The following is a 22,376-nucleotide window of genomic DNA, read 5'->3' as shown; positions in this document are numbered from 1 at the left end:
GGTTCGATAGCCTCACATCTAATAAATCTAATATCGGGGACGCAAGCCCACCCTGTAGGCCTCTTGCATAGATGCAGAAAATGTCATAACTATAGCCCCCTACTTGATTCTTGAGGGTAATATGCAAAATGTCATTTGAAACATAGTTGTGGGAAATAACCATGCAATTTAAAGACACTTTTACCCAAATGTGTAAACCACCTGAGGGGCGCCCTTTCCCCATCGAAAATGCTGGTACATACAAAGTTGAATAACCATTCTTATATTGCGGGGATATGCACCAGGTTTCTTGGAACATACATATGTCGAAGGTATTAATAAAATCATTCCACTCAGGATTATCCAAGTTCTTCTTTAATCCCGCTATGTTCCAAGATAATATATTAATAGAGGTGGAGGGTACCATAGTTTCCGTAGTTCTAACTGAGTCACTAGATGCCTCTACTCCTTATCCTACATGATGTGATCTGAAATTATCTACATCTAACAGAGAATTTTCAACTATAACATTGGGTTCAGTACCGTCACTACCTTTACTGAAAGAGCCTGTAGTGGCTACTCCCTCCACAATTGTATTTACTTGATCCCCAAATGGAGTTTTTACCTCCCAGCACTGTGATCGCTCAAGGGGTTGGATAAGGAGTCAATCGACTCCCTCCAGACCATTGAAACGGTTATAACAGGGTATAGGGTAATCAAGCTGGGGTCCCAACCACCCTTCTTTTAACCAATTGCCACCAATTAAAGGTCTACCAGCTCCTCTTCGTACTTCCTGCCAGCCACCATTTGTGTCCTCTCCCCAGTTATAGGGACTTTGCCCTCCATAATTGTCAGGTCTCTTCCTACCACTGTCATGGGTGGGAGCCCTCAACCAGCTCCATCTATTATCAAATTTCCCTATGGGCGTGTAGAAATAAGACAGGGGTTTAACAGTAATTGCTGTGTCATTCCTACACCGAGACCCCAAGCAAATATACTCTACCAAGCGTGGGTCTTCAAATGTAATCACAACACAGTCTCCTTGCAGATGTTTCTTTTTGTCACCTACCCAAGGCGCTCTTTCTACCATAAGCAATTTTTTGTTGATATTGGGAGGAGGGGGAAAATTCCTATCCAGCCAATAACAAACTTTATTTTTAAGAGCCCAATAAGGTTCAGAGGTGGTTGGTGCAAGCTCAGGGACACCCGTTAATACTATCACAAAAGGGCTGGCATCCGGTGGTAAACTAATATTCCGCCGAGCCATTAATGGTTTCGACTGGGAGGGTGGTGGAACAGTGGTTGGGGCAGTGATAGGAGCCGTTGATCCCACTGTTTCCAACGGTTTAGCAACAGCAGTAGAAGCTGTCTTAGAGACTGCTTTACCAACCTTTGATACTAATGATACAATTGGGCAACTCTTGGAGGATAGGTTCGGTGCTAATGTATGGTTCTTGGGTGTTGGCAAGGAATTACTAATTGGACCTTGGTTGTTTGGTATCTCCTGAGTAGAAATTTTCCCCTTAGGATAAGATTTTAAGGTGCTGCTCTATACCCTGGAGCCTAATCTCCAAGGGCAGGAGCAGGGACTTAATGAGAGACGCCAAAGAATCAAAAAAGGGTTCATTCTCATCCTCTACATCATCCAGACAATCACTAGGACTACTATTATCAAGAATGCTAACCAAACTTGTATCTGAGGCTGATACATCTGGTATACCTATGGGTAGGGGATGTGAATCTCGCTGGGCCCTAACAGTCCTTTGCGGTACTCCCACACTGACCACCCCCTCCTCCGCACCATTGACCGCACAAGCTAAATCCCCCAGACTAGGCAGCATGTTCTGGTTAGTTGGAGTAATTGAAATAGTTGGGATAGCATCGAGCGTCCCAGGGGGAGTTACATTAGGGGGAGAAGTTGTACCTTCCACAAGACACCCTTCAGATTGTAAGTTAGCTGTATGTATAATAGCAGAAGTAACAGCTGTATTATTTGAAGGGGGTGGCGCAATTAAAGGTAACAACTGTGTAACTACAAGGGGTGTATCTATACATGTGGACTCGGGCATAGTAGGTGTCAGGGACACTACAGCCACACTTAACTGGGATGAATCAGAGTTACTCTGGTTTCTAATCGGGGTACATGCCATAGCTATATCACCCAGGGACGATCTTTTGGCACGTATTAAATCTTGCGACACCCTCCGTTCCATAAGAACGATACCCTCATCAATTAAGGTATTGGTACGTAAAATAAAATTATCCAGGGTGCTAGTGAGTTTTTTAGATTTAATCTTCGCTCCAACCGTCGCCTGGCTACGGGTTTTACGAGATGACATGGTAATTGACCCGTAATCAACTTGGAGGAGAAGCTCTGAGTATACACGCAAATAACAACCCAGGAATACTAAATGCTAACAAGCAAAGCTTATAAATTTCATAAAATTACTTTAAAAAATATTAACATCCCCGAAATATTTAGAGCACGAAAAAGGCAACAACTAAAGTATAGGAGGTACACCTGTAAGAGGGTGCGAGCCAGTCCAGTCCTTTCGGTCCTCGGAGGGCCTCAGAGGGCCCGCCCTTTGCCCGGGCTTAGCCCCGGGCTATGTCCCGCGCGCGTCCCGCGTGCGCGATCACCAATGCGTTGAAATAGGAGAGTTGGGGGCGGGAAGAGACACCAGGTGCGCTGAGGTGTTAAAGCGCTAGGCACCCTGGGTCTCGCAGTCCCGGCCCCGGCAGCGTCCGCGTGTGTCCCAAGGTCCTCGTGGATCAGGATGCAGGAACCAACAGTCTAAAAAGTATTTAAAATCAAAGTTCGGCAAGGGTAATCCCAGAAAGGCTGCGAGCGGTCCCCGCGAAGCGGGTGCCGCGAGCCTTAAGTAGCCGCTGGAGAGCGGAGAGCTGGGGGTGGGAAGAGACACCAGGTGCGCTGAGGTGTTAAAGCACTAGGCACCCTGGGTCTCGCAGTCCCGGCCCCGGCAGCGTCCGCGTGTGTCCCAAGGTCCTCGTGGATCAGGATGCAGGAACCAACAGTCTAAAAAGTATTTAAAATCAAAGTTCGGCAAGGGTAATCCCAGAAAGGCTGCGAGCGGTTCCCGCGAAGCGGGGGCCGCGAGCCTTAAGTAGCCGCTGGAGAGCGGAGAGCTGGGGGCGGGAAGAGACACCAGGTGCGCTGAGGTGTTAAAGCGCTAGGCACCCTGGGTCTCGCAGTCCCGGCCCCGGCAGCGTCCGCGTGTGTCCCAAGGTCCTCGTGGATCAGGATGCAGGAACCAACAGTCTAAAAAGTATTTAAAATCAAAGTTCGGCAAGGGTAATCCCAGAAAGGCTGAGAGGGGCTATCTCTTTCTTACCTCTGTTATGCACCTGTCTGTATATCACCTTTCTTCCTCTCTATTGCACTAGTATCTATCAGTTGTCTCTTTCTCTATCTCTCTCTCTCCCTATCTCTCTCTTTATAAACCCTGTCTCTCATCATTCTCACTTGTTCTCACCTGCCTTTCAGTTGTTTTTCTCATCTTTCTGCCTCATTATTACCCCTCTTTTTCTTTTTATCACCTCTCTATCTATACGTGTTCCTTCTCCTCAGTTACTGTGCCTTTATTATCTTTCTGTAACTCATCTCACCCACCCATCTAGATATTTATTTCACATCCATCTGCCTCTTTATCAACACACTCATGTCGTGCACTTTCAGCTCTCTCTCGCCGTGTGTATTTATGTCTCAGCTCTCACCTGTCTCTCTTCTATTGTGGTAATCTCTTTCACCTCCATCACACGGGCCAACTCTCCCTACCTCTTTGAGCTATTTGCGTCTAATCTGCTAGCTCTTCATCACCTTATACTTTTTCAGCTATCTTCCTAGCTCTATTCTCTTGCATTAGATACTCTTTTTTCCTTCACTTAACTCCCACTGCCTCTCTAAACAAAGATGTCCCCACCTGTCTCTCCCTCTCACCCCCTGTCTCAGATGTATCTTCCTAACCTTCCTGTTTCGCCTGAATTATTATTTACTTTTCTCATCTGTCTCACATCTCCTTCTCTATCGCTCTCCCACATCCATTTCTTTCTCACCTCTCTATATATCCCCTTCCTTACACCTGCCCCCTTACTCACCTCTCTCAGCAGCCTCTTACCTCTGTATCACCTCTTTCAAAATTGTCTTCCAGTCGCTCTCTCGGCAGTTTACAATTCTCACGAGTCCATTTCCATCTACAATTGTTACTGTCCCCTCTGTGTCGTTATTACTCCCTTTCTCTCACACCCGAACCCTCTCTCTCTCCTCTCGGTCTCTTTCTTTTATCTCACTAAAACCAGTCTTTCTTTATCATCTCTTACACCTGTCTCCTAATCTCCGTTTCAATCTCTATAAAATGCCTCGGACTCACCTTTCTCCCACCTATCTTGTAGGTGCAGCTTTTTCACCTGTCACACCTCTCTGCTGTGTCTTTCTGGCCTGTCTTCCTTTCACCATTGTCTCCCCTATAGTCCTCTTTTGTGTCTTTCTCATATGTCTGCCCTGCCTGTCGTATATCTGTCTTTCAATCTGTCTCAGCTGTCTCTTTTTCCCCTGCTGTCTTAAACTTCTCTCTTGTCTCCCCCTCACACGTTTATCTCGCTCTCCAACATATATCTCTTCATCTCTCAGTCGCTCTCAGCTGTTTATTTTTCCTTCGCTCTATGTCTCTCTCTCTCTCTCTCTCCCTTACTCTCTCTCTCACATAAAGACACACACATTCTCAAATTTGCCACTGCGTCTGTCTCACCTATCTGATATGTCATCGTCCTCTCTTCTGGGTTCACTATTGCACCTCGTCATCTCTTGATTCTCTCGTTTCTCTCCCGTCTTCCACCTCTCTCTCTTCCATAATGCTTGAGATGCCTTTACAATGCAGGCTGCAAAAGTATATTACGCACGCACCCCAGTAGCAAATGTTGGTAACATTTCATTTCAGGGCGGTTTAATTTCAGAATTTATTGATGGGAACCAATTTTGGGAGCGGCTTAAACAATATTTAGGAAAGCTAATTAGATCCGTGTTTAACGTTCATGGCACTGCCTTAGCAAAATCTTAGGACACAGGTCGAAAGAGCAGTGGCAGGGGTTGCAAACGGAAACGGCATGCAAGTTGTCGCACATGTGGCCAATGGCAACCTAGAAATGATGTGCTCTAACTGTAACACATGAACTCTTCCACACATGGGGTGCCTCCGAAGACTGAGAAAGTTCGGGATCAACGGGAGGATTGTTTTAAAAACACAAAGCAGCTGAGAATTAAGAAATACTTACAAGTCCTGTGTCATAAAACAATCCAACAAGCATCACAGTTCCCCAATGCAATTCAGAGAAACCAAGTAGCACTGACCACAGACACCAAGCTCACTTAGTTACAAAGGGCCCGATTCACAGAATTAATTTAGGACAAAATCCTAAACTTACTAATTTTAGTATTCACAGAATGCACTTACTACTTTTGGTATTCACAGAATGCACTTACTACTTTTGGTATTCACAGAATGGATTTACGACTACTAACTGTACGTCCTCACTCGGGCTGGAGATTCCGGCCCGGAGGTGTTTTTTCGGCCCAGAGGCGGAGCTTCCGGCTTAGAGGCGGAGCTTCTGGCCCAGATGCGTAGATTTCAGCCATGGCTATATCTCCCCAACAGGCCGGAATCCCCGCCTCCAAGCCGGAAGCTGGAATGGTATGGTGAGCAAAAAAAAACAATGTTTTTAGGTCCAGATCTCTGTACTGGGGTGAATGTATGACATTGTTCAGCATTCTGTCCATCAATTGTTCCTTTTGCATTTTCACCCCGAGAGAGATGGGTATGCCCAGATGTGGGTCCCGTGCTCTCCATGCCACTGGAGTCAAGCTAGCCTGGCTGATGAAGGCTGGAAGCCCAAAACCGGTCCTAGGATGCTTGTTTCCATTCCAGGGAGGACCTGGCCTGGCAGTTCGGCCTGGACTGTTCCCATTGGGTGCAGGGTCATGACTAATTTCATATGGCTGGGTCCAAACTGAAATGGCATTGTGATCAAAAAAATGATGGATTTAGGTCCAGATCTCTGTACTGGGGTGAATGTATGACATTGTTCTGCATTCTGTCCATCAATTGTTCTTTTTGCATACAGGGTAAGATGGCAGTGGTGTCCTCTCACAGCAGACGTGATGAGATGCCAGCAGGGTTTTCTCATGCTACACAGGGTAAGATGGCAGCAGTGTCCTCTCATGCCACACAGGGTAAGATGGCAGCAGTGTCATCTCATGCCACACAGGGTGAGATGGCAGCAGGGTCCTCTCAAGCCACGGAGGGTAAGATGGCCTCACTGTCCTCTCACACCACACAGGGTGAGACGGCACTAGTGTCCTGTCATGCCACACTGGGTATGATGGCAGCAGTGTCCTCTCATGCCACACAGGGTGAGATAGCAGCAGTGTCCTTTCACACGACACAGTGTGAGATGGCAGCAGGGTCCACTCACACCACACAGGGTAAGATGGCAGCAGTGTCGTCTAACACCACACAGGGTGAGATGACAGCAGGGTCCTCTCACGCCACGCAGAGTAAGATGGCAGCAGTGTCCTCCCATGCCACACAGAGTGAGATAAAGCAAAACCAAAGGGGATGTTGGATGGAGTGTTGAACATTGCAAACACTCACCCCCAGTCAACTGATCTGGGTTTCATCCATCATCATTGTTTAGCTCTCTCCGCCACCCCAATTGAGACATGGCCATATGCAAATCAGTCTGACCCTGTGCCTCATGGGAACAGTCCAGCCCGAACTGGCAAGCCATGTCTTCCCTGGACCAGAAACGCGCATCCTGGGACTGGTTTCTGGCCAATCAGCCATGATCAGCCAGGCTAGCTTGAATCCAGTGGCAAAGTGAGCAAGGGACCCATGCCTGGGTATACCCTGCCAAATTAGGGCGAACAAAGCAAAACCAAAGGGGATGCAGGGTCGCAGGGTCAAGACTGATTTGCATATGGCTGGGTCCAAACTGGAATGGCATGGTGAGCAAAAAAACGATGGATTTAGGCCCAGATCTCTGTACTGGAGTGAATGTATGACATTGTTCTGCACTCTGTCTAACAATTGTTATTTTTGCATTTGTCACCCCGAGTGGGATGGTATGCTCAGCTGTAAGTCCCGCCGCTCTCCATGCCACTGGAGTCAAGCAATCCTGGCTGTTGAGGTCTGAAAACCCAAAACCGGTCCTAGGATGCTTGTTTCCAGTCCAGGGAGGACCTGGCCTGGCAGTTTGGGCTGGACTGTTCCCATTAGGCGCAGGTTCAAGACTGATTTGCATATGGCCGGGTGCAAACTGGTGTAGCATGGTGAGCAAAGAAATGATGGATTTAGGTCCAGATCTCTGTACTGGGGTGAATGTAAGACATTGTTCTGCATTCTGTACATCAATTGTTCCTTTTGCATTTGTTACCCCGAGAGGGATGGGAATGCCCAGACGTGGGTCTCGTTCTCTGAGATGGCAGCAGTATCCTCTCACGCCACACAGAGTAAGGTGGCAGCAGTGTCCTCTCACGCCACACAGAGTATGATGGCAGCAGTGTCGTCTCGCCAGCAGTGGTCTAATGCGTGTGTAATGTAGCAAAGAACTTGGGTCACATAAAGACTACACGCACCTTCTAGAACAGGAAAGTAAGGAGTGATGTAATATAAAAAAGTGTATCAGCGTCTGAGGTCAACATAGGGTGTCACCCTAGAGTTTACAGTGAAAGGTCAACTGGACTTAAAGCAGAGTCAGAAACACAAAGGGTCACTAAAAACAAAATAGTCAACAAGAAAATGAAAAATTAATGGTATATAAAGAAAATGTTATTTTGTCATTCATTGTGTTGCATGCAGGATTAAGAGAATACTGTAGTGCTCCTCCTCCTCATGTCATTTTGCTGACGTTTTTTTAATTACTTTTGAGAATTTTAAATGGATATGCTATTTATTTTGGATTTGTAAGATGGCGCCCTCTATGAAATTATTTTGAATGTATGCAAATTGTTTATAGCTCGAGAAGATTTAGAGATTGGGATTTTTTATGTTTGATAATTGACTGAAATGTCATGAAATCAATCAATCAATCAATGTATTTATAAAGTGCACTACTTACCCGTAAGACTCTCAAGGCTCTGAGGGGAAAAGTGTGCCGCTACTGCTCGAAGAGCAAGGTCTTGAGGAGTCTTCTGAAGGTGAGTAGGTCTTGGGTCTGCCATAGGTGGGTAGGGAGGGTGTTCCACGTCTTGGCTGCGAGGAAGGAGAAGGATATGCCACCGGAGGTAGTCCATTGGATGCGTGGGACTGCGGCGAGGGCGAGGCTGGCGGAGCGGGGCTGACGGGTGGGGGTGTAGAAGCTGAGTCGGCCATTGAGGTAGGCTGGTACAGTGTTGTGGAGGGCTTTGTGTGCGTGGTGAGTAGCTTGAAGGTGAGCCTCTTTTTGACGGGGAGCCAGTGTAGGTCTCTCAGGTGAGGGGTGATGTGGCTGTGGCGAGGGGCATAGAGGATCAGTTGCGCGGAGGAGTTTTGAATGCGTTGCAGTCGTTGTAGGTGCTTGGCCGGGATGCCTCCATGGAGTGCCTTGCCTGGGGTATGCCGCCGATGATGTTGGTGGCTTCGGAGCGGAAGGGGGGAAGGCGGACGCTCTGGGTTCTGCCGAAGAGGAAGGATGTGGTCCAGTCCAGGGTCTTCTTTTGGATTCCGGCTTCTTGGAAGCGTGTCTTTAGTGTGCGGTGGCAGACTGCGTCGAAGGCGGCTGACAGGTCCAGGAGGATGAGGGCTGATGTTTCGCTGTTGTCAAGTTGTATCCTGATGCTGTCTGTGGCGGCGATGAGGGCTGTCTCGGTGCTGTGGTTTCTTTGGAATGTGGACTGGGATGGGTCTAAGATGTTGTTCTCCTCGAGGTAGCAGGTCAGTTGCATGTTGATGACTTTCTCGATGACCTTCGCCGGGAACGGGAGCAGGGAGATTGGGCAGAAAATCTTGAGGTCCTTGGAGACTGGCTTGGGTTTCTTGAGAATGGCGTTGATCTTCGCGTGCTTCCAGCTTTCCGGGAATGTGGCTGTCTCGAGGGAGATGTTGATTACTTTCCGTAGTTGGGGTGCAATGGCTTCGTCTGCTTTGTTGAATATGTGGTGTGGGCAGGGGTCTAACGGTGAACCTGAGTGGATGGAGTTCATGATCTTGCGTGTTTTGTTGTCGTTGACGTTGGTCCAGGAGGTCAGGCGGTTGGTGCGGTGGAGTTCGCAGGGGGGTGGAGTCTGGCGTTGTTGGAGCGGTCGAGATGTTGAAGCTGTCGTAAATGTCAGCGATCTTGTGTTGGAAGAAGGTGGCCAGCAAGTCTCACAGTTCTTGTGAGGGCAGGATGTCGTTGTTGTTGGTGCTGAGGTTAGAGAGTTCTTTCACAATGCTGAAGAGTTCTTTGCTGTTTGTGAGCATTGTTGTCCAGGCGCGTTTTGAAAGACAATCTCTTGGCTGATATGATGAGGTGGTGATGTCTGCGAATGGCGTTCTTGTGGGCTGCTTGGCTGTCCGGTGTTCGTTCATGGAGCCATTTCTTCTCCAGTTTCCGGAATGTGCTTTTGGAGGTCTGGAGCTCTTCGGTTAACCAGGTGGCTTTCTTGCTGGTGCGACTGTTGGAGGGTTTCTTGAGTGGGGCAAGGGTGTTGGCGCATTCGTCTATCCATTGTCTGAAGTAGCGGGCGGGGGTGTCTGGGTCGGTGGGGTCAGTGGGTGGTTTCTGGGCGAGGGTAGTGGCTAGCTGGTCGTCTGTGACTTTGCTCCAGCAGCAGCGGGGCAGCTGTTGGGTGCGGTGGTGCTTGGTGCGCTTCTTGTAGGTGAAATGGACGCAGCGGTGGCCGGTCCAGTGGAGTTCGGTGATGTGGTCGAAGGAGACGTGGGTGCTTGTGGAGAAGATGGGATCAAGCGTGTGGTCGGTGGTGTGGGTGGGTGCGGTGATGAGGTGTTTGAGGCCAAGGTTGGCGAGGTTGTCAATCATGGTGGTGGTGTTGGTGTCATTGTTATTCTCGAGGTGGAGGTTCAGGTCCCCAAGGAGGATGTAGTCCGTGGAAGCAAGAGCGTGGGTGCTGGCGAGGTTGGCGATGGAGTCGCTGAGCTGTGGGCGGGGTCTTGTGGTCATGCACATTAAAATTTTGAACTTTTTAGTACACTAATAACATTGGCATGTATTATGAGAAGACACCAGATATCTTAATAGATGAGACACCCACTAGGGGAATACACAATAGATGGATTAAAAGATGGACTAATATTACAAAGTGATGAATTAGTAAATGACATGATTATCTGTGATTTCGGTTTTGTCATAATCATGTTGGGGTTTGATGGAGAAGATAAACCTTTGAATCCTTACTTGACATATAAAACATATCAATTTGACACCTTTGAAAACAAAAAAAAAAAAAAAAGGACACTGTGTGCACATTTTATGTTAAAGAGCATTGAGAAACAGATCATAAAGAAATTAGGGCCTGATTACGAGTCTGGTGGTCCATGGACCTCCAGACTCATGGTGGCTGTGATCTGTCTGCCGAATTGCACCACTGTTCCCTGGCAGTGGCGCTGTAGAGTGGGCAATATAATATGCTGAGCAGGATTGGCAGCGGCGGCTAGCACAGGTAAGTGCGGTGAGACGGTGGGTTGGAGCGGGGTGGGTTGCAAGGGAAATTCGACAGTGATGGAATAGGTATATTAAAATAAATAAATAACACTTATTCTGTCATCTCTTATATTCCACACTGCTGCGCCCTTCCCCGCCCCACCCCACCGCTCACCACTTTTATCTGTGCCAGACACCGCTGGGGACTGGCACAATCTTGCTGAGCATATTATGAGTTCCTCCACTGCCAGTCTTTTCACTGCAGTGAGCCTGCCTTGAAAAGGCTGGTGGACTGGTAACAAAGGGGATCCCCATACCTTCCCATGTGGATGCATTCAGTGGGGCACAAAGTGTGCCTCCCTGTCTGCTTCTACCCCCAGTTCCAGCACTGCTGGACTTCACATTTTTGGTGTTCCCATTCCTGGGCCCTTTTCCAGGGTACCCCCATGGGAACAGCAAAAGGTCCGTCTGCCTGCACAAGTTTAACTTGTAATCAGGCAGGCCGTCTTTGCACAGCTTCGGTGGTGCTGTGTTGGAGCAAACCACCGCAGCACAGCAAAAGTCATAATCAAGCTCTTAGTTACTGGAGCCTAAAAGCATGCTGAAAAGAGTAGACTAGATGGAAATTGTTCGTTCGAATAATATAGCTTTGTGCTCAGTAAGATTTCATGGTATTTGTTTAACGTGGAATTGAAATGTGAATGTGATGACTCACCCCAACCAGCAATTAATTAATTAAACTAATGTAATTCAAATGAAATTTTGTGCGTATTTTAAGGAGTCACAAATTTGAACTCCCTGTTTTCAGATGGGAAGTGGTGAATTCCTTGAAACTTCTACCGAATAATCTTTACATGTACTAACGTCCAGCCGATCTCTTTCACAGCCTAAATCACCGCTGCCTGACGCGTTTTGAAAATTAATTTGTTCCTCAAAGGCTGCTGGTGATAAGGATAAAACACAGTCTGGTCCCCGCCTCTTAAGTACGTGTGATTGCGCGCCCTTGGATGGGCTGTTCACTATGACCCTGTGCAAGTACTTCTGGGAGTTGGAGTCCCGGCAGGAAATGTGTTCCTTTTGTAGTGTTTTAATTTTATACTGCTGACATATTTAAAACCCACAGATGGGTCTCAGCGGGGCGGTGCTCCTCCTAAATCCTGTGTTGTCACTCCACACTTGAGGGGATCATAGCTCTAATCCCCGTGGCCCTCTTGAGTTCTGGGGTGGTGCTCTCTCGGTGGCTGGACTGTTTATCCTTGTCACCAGCAGCCTTTGAGGAAGAAATGAATTATCGAAACGCGTCATGCAGCATTGATTTAGGCTGTGAAAGAGATCGGCTGGACGTTTCCATCCGTACCTGAAATAAAGGAGTTTGAAGCTTGGAGCTCCGTGTTGTTCATTAGTGTGCCTCTCAATTGTTGGGAACCAAGCTGGAGCTTTGATGTTTGGTGGCAGTCCAGCCACCAAGAGATCACCACCCCAGAACTCAAGAGGGCCATGGGGATTAGAGCTACGATCCCCTCAAGTGTGGAGTGACAACACAGGATTTAGGAGGAGCACCGCCCCGCTGAGACCCATCTGTAGGTTTTAAATGTGTCAGCAGTATAAAATTAAAACACTACAAAAGGAACACATTTCCTGCCGGGACTCCAACTCCCAGAAGTACTTGCGCAGGGTCATAGTGAACAGCCTATCCAAGGGCGCGCAATCACACTTACTTAAGAGGCGGGGACCGGACTGTGTTTTATCCTTGTCACCAGCAGCCTCTGTGGAAGAAATGAATTTTCGAAACGCGTCAGGCAGCAGTGATTTAGGCTGTGAAAGAGGTCGGCTGGACGTTTTCCTCAGTACCTGAAATAAAGGAGTTTGAAGCTTTGAGCGCCGTGTTGTTCATTAGTGTGCCTCTCAATTGTTGGGAACCAAGCTGGAGCTTTGATATAGATAGATAGATATATATATTTATATATATATATATATATATGTATATATATATATATATATATTTCAAAACCAAAGAGAGTTTTCCCCTCGAAAGAAACCTCACACTGGTAGTATCCTTTTGCTTTTATTGCATGTAAGCTACAGCCAAGTTGATGCAACATCACCACCATCCTTTTTCGGCCAACGCGTTTCGTGCGTCCAAAGCACTTTTTCACAGGCTGGAACAGAGGGCATTGCGCCGAGCAAGGAAGCACCTGTTTTATGTCCTGAAACCCGCCCTTGTGGGCGTGCACAGCCACGCTGTATCCTGGTTTCTGTAGTGCTTTTCAGTGCTACTACAGTGAGTTGCTCGACGAGGTCTCCATGAAAGTTCAATTGTTACCCCAGTGAGTTAGGAAATGTCATATTCAAACTTCGCTGCACATTGAACCTTACAGCACGCACCACCAGTCTCCTTGTTGCTGTATGCAGGCACGCGTTCAGCAAGGGTCCGCTTCTATGCGGTGGGGCTTCCTTCCCGGCTGGACTGGCCGGAACAATTTCAAAACCAAAGAGAGTTGTCCCCTGAAAGAAACCTCACACTGGTAGTATCCTTTTGCGTTTATTGCATGTAAGCTACAGCCAAGTTGATGCAACATCACCACCATCCTTTTTCGGCCGACGCATTTCGTGCTTCCAAAGCACTTTTTCACAGGCTGGAACAGAGGGCATTGCGCCGAGCAAGGAAGCACCTGTTTTATGTCCTGAAACCCGCCCTTGTGGGCGTGCACAGCCGCGCTGTATCCTGGTTTCTGTAGTGCTTTTCAGTGTTACTACAGTAAGTTGCTCGACGAGGTCTCCATGAAAGTTCAATTGTTACCCCAATTGTTCAATTGTTATATATATATATATGCAAAAAAGAAGGAGAGAGCTCTGGGTAGTTCCCAAGTTTAGGTGGAAGGCAGCTCCTGTATAGAGCACCCTCAACACCAGCGACACTCTAAATTTGCTCACCTCAAATGTCTGCTTTTCTATCAAAGTTTTTAAGCATTGGATTAGCACAGTGCTATCCATGCCGAGCTGTAAAATGACAAAAGCCATTTACCACTCCAGGTACAAAATTTCAGCTTTGGATTGGTAAAATACCATCCAAGCCAACCTGAATGAATAAAAGCAACCTCTGACACTTGTTTTGCTGTCATTACAGCTCTTCAGAGAGGTTTAACTTTGTCCAGACACAAGGGACACCCAGTATAAGTCAAAACAATACCCTTACAGGCATAGAGTGAAGCATAAATTATGCAAAAAAGAAGGAGAGAACTCTAGGTAGTTCCCAAGTTTAGGTGGAAGGCAGCTCCTGTATAGAACACCCTCAACACCAGCGACACTCTAAATTTGCTCGCCTCAAATGCCTGCTTTTCTATCAAAGTTTTTAAGCATTGGATTAGCACAGTGCTATCCACGGCGAGATAGAAATGGACAAATATTTGCATATATATTACCTACTGCCGGTCGCCAGCGGGTAGTTACAGTTAGGACCTAGATTCCAACAGAAAAAGCTTTTTTTGATTTGCCAATATCCTTGGCACTGTTTGACAAATCTTCGTGAAATTTTCAGGACTGATGGGGCATCTACTGTGTTGGAAGATTCGGGGTGATTCGTTAAGTGGGGGCAGAGAAAAAAGAGGGGTCCCAAAACACATTTTCTCCATGTTAATGTTCATAGGAAATATTTGTCGCAGCTACAGCCCGCACTGCTGAAAGGAATTACACCAAATTTGGCAGAGAGGTAGCTCTTGGTCCAGAGTGCACTCTTTGCTTTAAGTGGTGGAAATTTGTTCAGTAGTTTTTGAGAAATTCAAAATTAAAAAGTGAACGATATCTGGCTGCCACGGTGGAATCGCGAACCCTCCCAAACACAAGCTTTATTTTGATTGGCTGCCAACATTGCAAACCAAAAAGTGATGCAGCTATCTTGTTACTCAGTTGAACTGAGCCACAAGAATAAAAGGCCAGAAAACAAGATAAGGGGGCAGAGCAGAAACACCCTGACCCCCTAGGCCTGGTCTGATGGTCCCACAGGGACCCCGAGGGCCAACAAAAGCATTTTTTTTTTAATTCAGCGGGTTGCGAGTAGGATCTGCAAATCCCGCCAGAAAAGAAAGGTATTTTCAGAACTAACTTTTCTGGTTAAAGCTAAATGTGGAAGCTTAGATGAATGTATATGTACTGCCTAATTGACTGAAGGAATGCATTTGTGGTGTATAGTGAATGTATAACTGCAGAACTATAAGGAAGTGACACTGTAAGTTCTTTTCCTACAGCATGCTGAGGTACTTCTGAACCACAGGGATGCAACATACATACATAAATATGTTGCAAGTCTGTGCTTCCCTCTGCATTGCTGCTTAAACTACATCCATGTGGTGACATAAGCACCCTTCCCCCATGGTACAAGAATATCTGTGTCGTGTGGAGTTTGTTTTTGTGCAGGAAGATACACCTTCTTGCAGAAAAACAATCAGTGAAAACATTTTTCTCTTACAATGTATGCTGTGCATTGTAGCATATATTGAAAGAGAAAAAATGAGGAGAAATAAAAAGAATTCTCCTTCTTGTTCCTAGCTACATCAAGTGGAGGATGGTGCAGTATGCACACACATGTCCAGATTTATCATTTCTGATGAATCTGGTGGTGTGTCCTGTTCTTTGACTGTTCTGTGCAAATATGCACAGCAACATCTATAGAAGGCCCTTTCAACGTAAAGTGGTGTGTATGATGAAGTCATATTTACATGGAAAAGAAAAGGTACCCAGACTGCCTTTTCCTCTCCCTGTAAATTTGAAAGATTTGTTTGCGCTATCACTATGTTACAAAAAGTGACATATTGTTGGCACAGGATGCTTTCTATACATATCTGCTGGGTTAGTTGGTTCCCAGTGACACTTAGTATTCATGTTAACGTTGTCCTGTAACTCAAAACACCCACAGAGCATCTTTCCGCATATATCTACTCTGTCCATTTCCATTTTCTTCACCTGTGTGCAAACACAGGCTATTGTGCATTTTAATGCCTAGTTAAACCTACCTTCACAGTAATAGAAATAAAAAATGCTAGACATTTTTTTCCAGCCGTTTAAAAAAAAATTAATTTTCTAATTTGTTTTAGAATTAGAATCTGTAAAAAAGAAGAACAAATTCAGTTATAATACACAATACTATAATTTTTACAGTACAGACTAATTTGTACATTTTACTAATTATTTTCTTGGCCTTTTTTGCTGTTCTCAGAATATATTGAATTTCACTAGAAACAGTGATTTCAATCGTACTCATCACATAACAACAGGGAAAAAAAAACAATCAATAGGATTGTTCAAACAAAAACAAAAATCCATCCTTAATAAAATACCATAACATACAAATCACACATATATAAAATTCTTATTGGTAAGGAAATGTTATAACTTAGACTGATAAATATTTTAAATGTTGTTTCTTAAAACTAAACGCCGAGACAATGTGCAAGAAAAAGTCTGTAATTCAAACAAGCACCTTTCCTCAAGGCCAAATGGTATTCCTGAAATCCTTATATTGAAATTGTCCAATAATAATCATATTAATTCATATTAATCAATTCCTTAGAGGCCGAATTATGGTCCTAAAACTTTGGCTTTAAAAATATTAGGTAGGAATTTGGTAATTCGCTTGGCTAACGTTGTTTAAAAACCAACTGAGCAGCATTACAAAGTGTCCAGGCTTTTTTACATTTTAGATAGGCAGTGTAATGTCTAGATGTTGTGGAAGGAACATCATGGAAAATTAAATTATTGCTACTGCTACAAAAGTCCTTCCTGATATTAATAGTTGACTTGATACAAAATGTTTTATTAAAGTTTCCAACTTTCTACCATCAGCTGTACACCATTGCATTATTAAAATGATATATTGTCCATATCTTTGTATAAATAATGTTGATAACATTTCTGATTTGCATTGGCTACACTCCATGTTCTGATTTGCTGCTTTAACTAGTTTATTGAAAGACATTGATTTACAGTCTGGTAATATCAAATATATAACTCATTCAGTGTCTATGGTAGTGCTACATGTATACATACAATTTTCACAATGATGTTCCCATTTATAACAAAGGCCAAAAAGATTTTCAATTTGTAAATCTTGATTTTCCAATATGGTAAGCATATACATTAGAAATTCCTGAGCATCTTCTTGGATATTCTGCGTAAATTGTGTAGACCCAGAACATACATCCAAAAGATTACGAATATCAAAAACACTTTGTATTTTACTTTTATCAGTTCTCAATTTTTCATAAACACAATACAACAATGAACAAAATGTTTTTTCCCGATTCTCTATAATTTGCTGTTGCAAACCTTCAAGAAAAAAACAACGTTGGCCACTACATTAGCATAGCAGTTGACACCTGAACTATTTTCAAATTGATAACCAACAATCTCTTCAACAGTGTCCTTTTTCTTTTTGCTTACACTCACAACATTATCTTGTTTTTTTCCCTTCTCCTTATGTTCACTACAGATGTTCTCATATCTTCTTTTTCTTCCTACTACACCCTATTTAAAAACAGGATATTGACCTAAATTGGAAGCATACACACTTCTTAACCGATTATATCTTTTTACACAGTTTGCATCAGCAGTAACCTTTGTGTCTTCAAAATCAATCAAAAACAAACCAGATGAAGTTTTGATGCGTGACAAAGCAACATATGCCATTCCCTCTTTAAACACGGTATTTCCAATGTTCACCAGAGCACTTTCTACACTTAAACCTTGAGATTTATGAATAGTCACTGCATATGCCAGAGAAACTGGAAACTGTTTTCTACAGACATATAACTCTTTAACAAGCAAAAAACGAACTGAACAACGACCAATTTGTTTCACTTCTTCAAACTGATCAAGTTTAATTTTTAAAAATTCAATACCATCTTTATTCGGATAATTAACAAAGTCCACAACTTTGCCCATTGCTCCATTAACTAAACCTTTTTGTACATCCAAATTACGCCTTAAAATTATCCAACAGTTTCTACATGCATATAAATTCTTTTCTAAACCAGCAGTTTTAGATATTGATTTTCTTTAAAAATCCAATTTTGTTTTCAACTTGTCGGTCAAAATAATAGTGATTCCTTCATGCTCTATTTTATCAATGACTTCCATTTTTTTATTTCTTCATTTTCCAGCTATAAAAGCTGTTTGTTGGACCCCTTAGTTGTTCTTCCAAGTTTGCTAAGTCCGTTACATCTTCTTGAGCTTGATGCATTACTGTTTCCACCTCATTCATGGCAATTGCTGTTTCCTTTTCAACAGTCGGTTGTCCTAGTGGATCTTGACTCAGCGCAGCAGAACTTTGACTGTCTTGAGAACTGTCTCTAGAAATCTTAGCTGCAGTAGTAGCTTCTTGATCAACTTCATTGTTCAACATTTTCACATAATTTGCAAAAACAGTGCATTGTATGGTATCTTTACAAGCATTGAAGGAATCTTCATAGCTCTGAAATTCTTCAAGTAATTCCAATTCTGAATGCCACGGTTTGAACAGTTGCAAAAGGGCTAATAGTAAAATTCCCTTTTATCAGCAGTGTCACAACTCAGCTTCCTGTGGTTAATCAAATTTCCTTTTGCTTGTTTCACCAAACATCCTTCGGAACCAATCACTCCATATTTCCCATCATTAATGTTCTCTGTAGTATTCCGTTTAAAAGTGTAGTTTTGCAGCAGTTCATAGAGACACATGTTCTCAAGATGATGACTTCTGTTTGGGTAATATGTGTCCAACATATTCATTTTCAAAATATCTGTACTTTCTGTATCTTTTTCTGCTAAATATTCAATATCTTGAACAGATTTCAGTACCCGATTTCACATTGCAGCAAGACCTAGACTCACCCAAATTATTCTTCTAGATTTGGAGTAAAAATTTGCAGATGATAACCGATCTGAGCATTCATATGCTCCAATTTCTCGATGGAATAACATCTTCAAACTGAAACTGTATAATTTCTTACTTAGAGTCTTCTCGTGAGAAATCTCTTCCCACATTTCTTTCAATTCCGTCTTTTCTGATTTTGTAATGTAGGACGTTACATATGGAGCAACAGCAACGGAATTATCCGCAACGTACTGAATATCCATGTTAGCATTCCACATGGACAGAATAACCGGATTGTAGTCATTTATGTATTTTGACTCTTCGCTTCTTCTTGAATTGTAGGTACTTTTTGGAGACTTTCTTGTGATGGTATGTTGCATAGCTGACATAAAACTGTTCACTCTTCCTTTGGATACTACAGGACGTGGAAATGCAAAACGACATTTGGTATAAAACTTTTCCTTAGACTTGTACTTTCGTTGACAGTATTTTCCACATCGATGGCTTTGGAATCGTAAGACTTGTTGTTTTAAGTTGTTTTCTTCTGTGCTTTTGGGTACAGCACATGTGGCATATTCTTCAATAACAGACAAAACAGTATCATCTGAATCTGTTTTGGATTTTGGGGCATCCTTGATCCATAACAGCATATGTATCTGAGGAGCACCTCTTGCTTGAAACTCCTTTCTCCAAAAGAAATCTGCAACTTCTCCAAGAGGAGGATTTTTTTATTGCAGATAAAAGACATCATTGCTTCAAATACCTGCATACATTAACAGGATCCAAAGATCACAATTCTCCAGGTGTCTATTATTTTTATATTGGAATTTACCTCTCGGAGAAATTCATCTAAGTCATCCCAAGCGCACAGCTTAGGGTAAGGAACCATGTAGGAATTCCTAATTTCAGTAGCATATATTTCAGTTCTCCATGACGACAGTACCAAAATTCGTTAGTGCCACGCTGACATGCCATCAGATTAATCAGCTGAGATTCTAAGTGATCTTCCCTCTGGTGCACTTTATCCATAAAATCCTTTGTATAAACATTTTGCAGATGTACTCCTCCTTTCAATATGTGATTGACTGCATATGAACGTCCAGACAAGTCACTTTCAAACAAAAGATGAAATATATAAGGGATAAATTGTCTAAATCTTGGATCTTCTGCGTATAATCTTGTTGTCCGATATTCAGATGCAGGAATTTGCACAGGTTGTTCATCATATCATCCTCTGTTTACTATGGGGAACAACTGCAGAAAACATCGAGCTTCCAAGCTCTCTTCCCATACACTCATGGGACTTCCCTTTGCTTTTTTCATTTGGAATAACTCAATAGTATTCCCCATCACTTCTTTTGAATGAAATGGATGTACACTGTAATGTTCATAGATTTCTTCACTTCTTGACATATCCACTTTTTCAATTTGTCCACTTGACGTTTCACTATCTTCTGGTAAAAGTATTTCTTCTTCTCTCATATATAACATTTTTATAGTACTCATTGTTTTTTATTAAATACAAAGTCGCCTTCTGCACTTTTCTAACATCCACTAACTCCTGCCAGATCTTCTTACTCTTAGTAGGAACACCATTAACTAGAATGACTAGTGGTTAATTTTGTACATACTCTACACCAATAGTTTCAACATTTTTCTTTAAATCTAATGGTAAATATACAACTCTTTCTTTTAATCCTCTCTGTAAATCTGAAGGAGGCAATTTACCTGTTTTAGGTACCATACGAACACTAGCCTGAAAAGAGTGCACACATTGAATGAGAATAGACTCATAGGTATTTAAATCTATCAGTTCTGGAGGAATAGATACCAACTCTAGATTATTATGGACAGCTCTAACAGGCATTTTATTCTCATCTAATTTGTTATAACAATATTTACAAATACGCTGATCAGAACCCAAATCAAAACAATTCTCTACCAACAAATAAGTAGCAAATTCTTTCCACTTATCATTATTTCTCTTTCACTTTTTAAATACAGATCAACACTCCTAGTCTGATTTTTATAGTGAGTTCACCGGCAAGAAATACAAGAATTATTTAGCCTTTTCCCTGAAATCACCTTAAACTTGGTAATTTCACCTTCAAAATGTTTTGTTGTACTACTATGCTCAACATTCTCTTCAACATTTTCTTCTATTAATGTATCAGTTTCTGCACTCTCTTGTTTAGGACCAAAGATAAAAAACTCAATGTCATCACAAATCTTCTTCACAACTGATACTGACCCACACAGAGCACTGTTCAACTCATTTAATTTTAGTGCTGGACTTTTTGCATAATACAATATTCTGACTAATTTCCTCATTTGAGTATGATGTACTGCAAACATCCTGAAATGATGAAAAACACTTTGACATACTTTTCTAGAAAGACAAGCCAGAGAATGACCTTGCAAATCAGTATTTTTTCTAACTCTGCAAGGGTCTAGTCCTTGCAACATCTTTATCTTTTGTTTAACACTTTTTTTTACTATATTCTCGTAAGAAATTACATAAAAGATCACTAGATTCTTGTCACACACTACAAATACTACTGCAATCCAAAGTGTATACTGGGTCTTTAGCACATCTGCCTGGAACTTCATCAGCTATCACTTCTTCTGCATTTCGGGGAACCATTTTTCTTCGTCACTTGGACAACCATTTATAACCTCATAAGCTTGACCACTGGTGTCAACTGCATGCAACAAATCATTTGTCTGAAAATAACTCTCTTTATTAAAGAAAGGCTCTGAACTTGAACTGTGTTTCCATTCACCCAAAAAATAAAAAAAATTAGTTCTGTTAATTACTCTTTTTCTCTTACTTTTGACCTTCATTGAATGGATTGGTTTATCGAGTGATCGAATTCTGTGTAAACTAAAATAAATAGTTTCCTTTTTACTTCAAAAGCCTTTTCAACAATGGATTCACTTTGCTTCTTCTTTTTATAAAAAAGTGATCTCTTTTTATATTTCATCAAAAATTTTAGCAAATTATTCTATTATAAAATATTTTTTCGTATCTCTTTATACTGATTTTCTCTTTTACCACATGTCGATTTTTTTGATTCTACATTTGCTTTTTTTCCTTTCCTAATATTTAGATTTTTTCTTTTTGTGGTTGAAGCGTTGTCACTGGTTTCAACATTGTGAACATTCTTTTTCGGTCTAGAAAGATTTTTAATACATTTCTTAGTAATCTTACCAGAAGATTTTGTCTTTTTGGCCACATTATGTTGCTCATCCAATACTTGTTGTTGAGTTTTCTTCAAGTAACTGTCCTTTAGCTCTCTTTTTCTCTTTCTACATTTTTCAGGCACGATAATTTTATTTTAATGATGATAAACAATATCTGTAAAAAATAAACATAAATAAAAGTATATTACTAATCTTATAAATTATACTTTTCTATTACTATGCAAACACATTCTATATAGCTACTGACAGAGGAATTGTATACCTTAAATACAAGTGTGCAAGTGGTTACACTACACCACATGCATAGGGCATAGGAGTTTGAAGCACTCTGTGCCCTAAAGCCTGGCTCAATGTATGAGTACATGCATACTAACTGAATAATTGGAGTGGTACAGGAAAAGACACTGGGTAAATTTATAACTGGTTGAGTTTTACTTTACTGATGGATTAAAACATAGTACTGAAAGATTCACTATGGCATGGCAAGAGCAGTGACAGGGTGTTTGCTGTAGTGTATGTATACTTACTAGAGAATTGTAGGCCTGAAACACAACTGTAAAGGTGATTAGACCAGTACATGCATAGTGTATAGGAGTTTAAAACGGTCCATGTCCTAAAGCATGTTTTTTTCTAAATAAAGACTGAGAAATGTGCACAGGGTGTATGGATCCGCCGTAAAAAAAACAAAATCGAAATACGGGGTCCTGTGCTTGTTTAA

This window comes from Lissotriton helveticus, chromosome 3_1 (assembly GCF_964261635.1).
Source record: "Lissotriton helveticus chromosome 3_1, aLisHel1.1, whole genome shotgun sequence".
Taxonomy (NCBI): domain Eukaryota; kingdom Metazoa; phylum Chordata; class Amphibia; order Caudata; family Salamandridae; genus Lissotriton; species Lissotriton helveticus.
The sequence above is the reverse complement of the archived record's forward strand: the minus strand, read 5'-3'. Positions refer to the sequence as shown.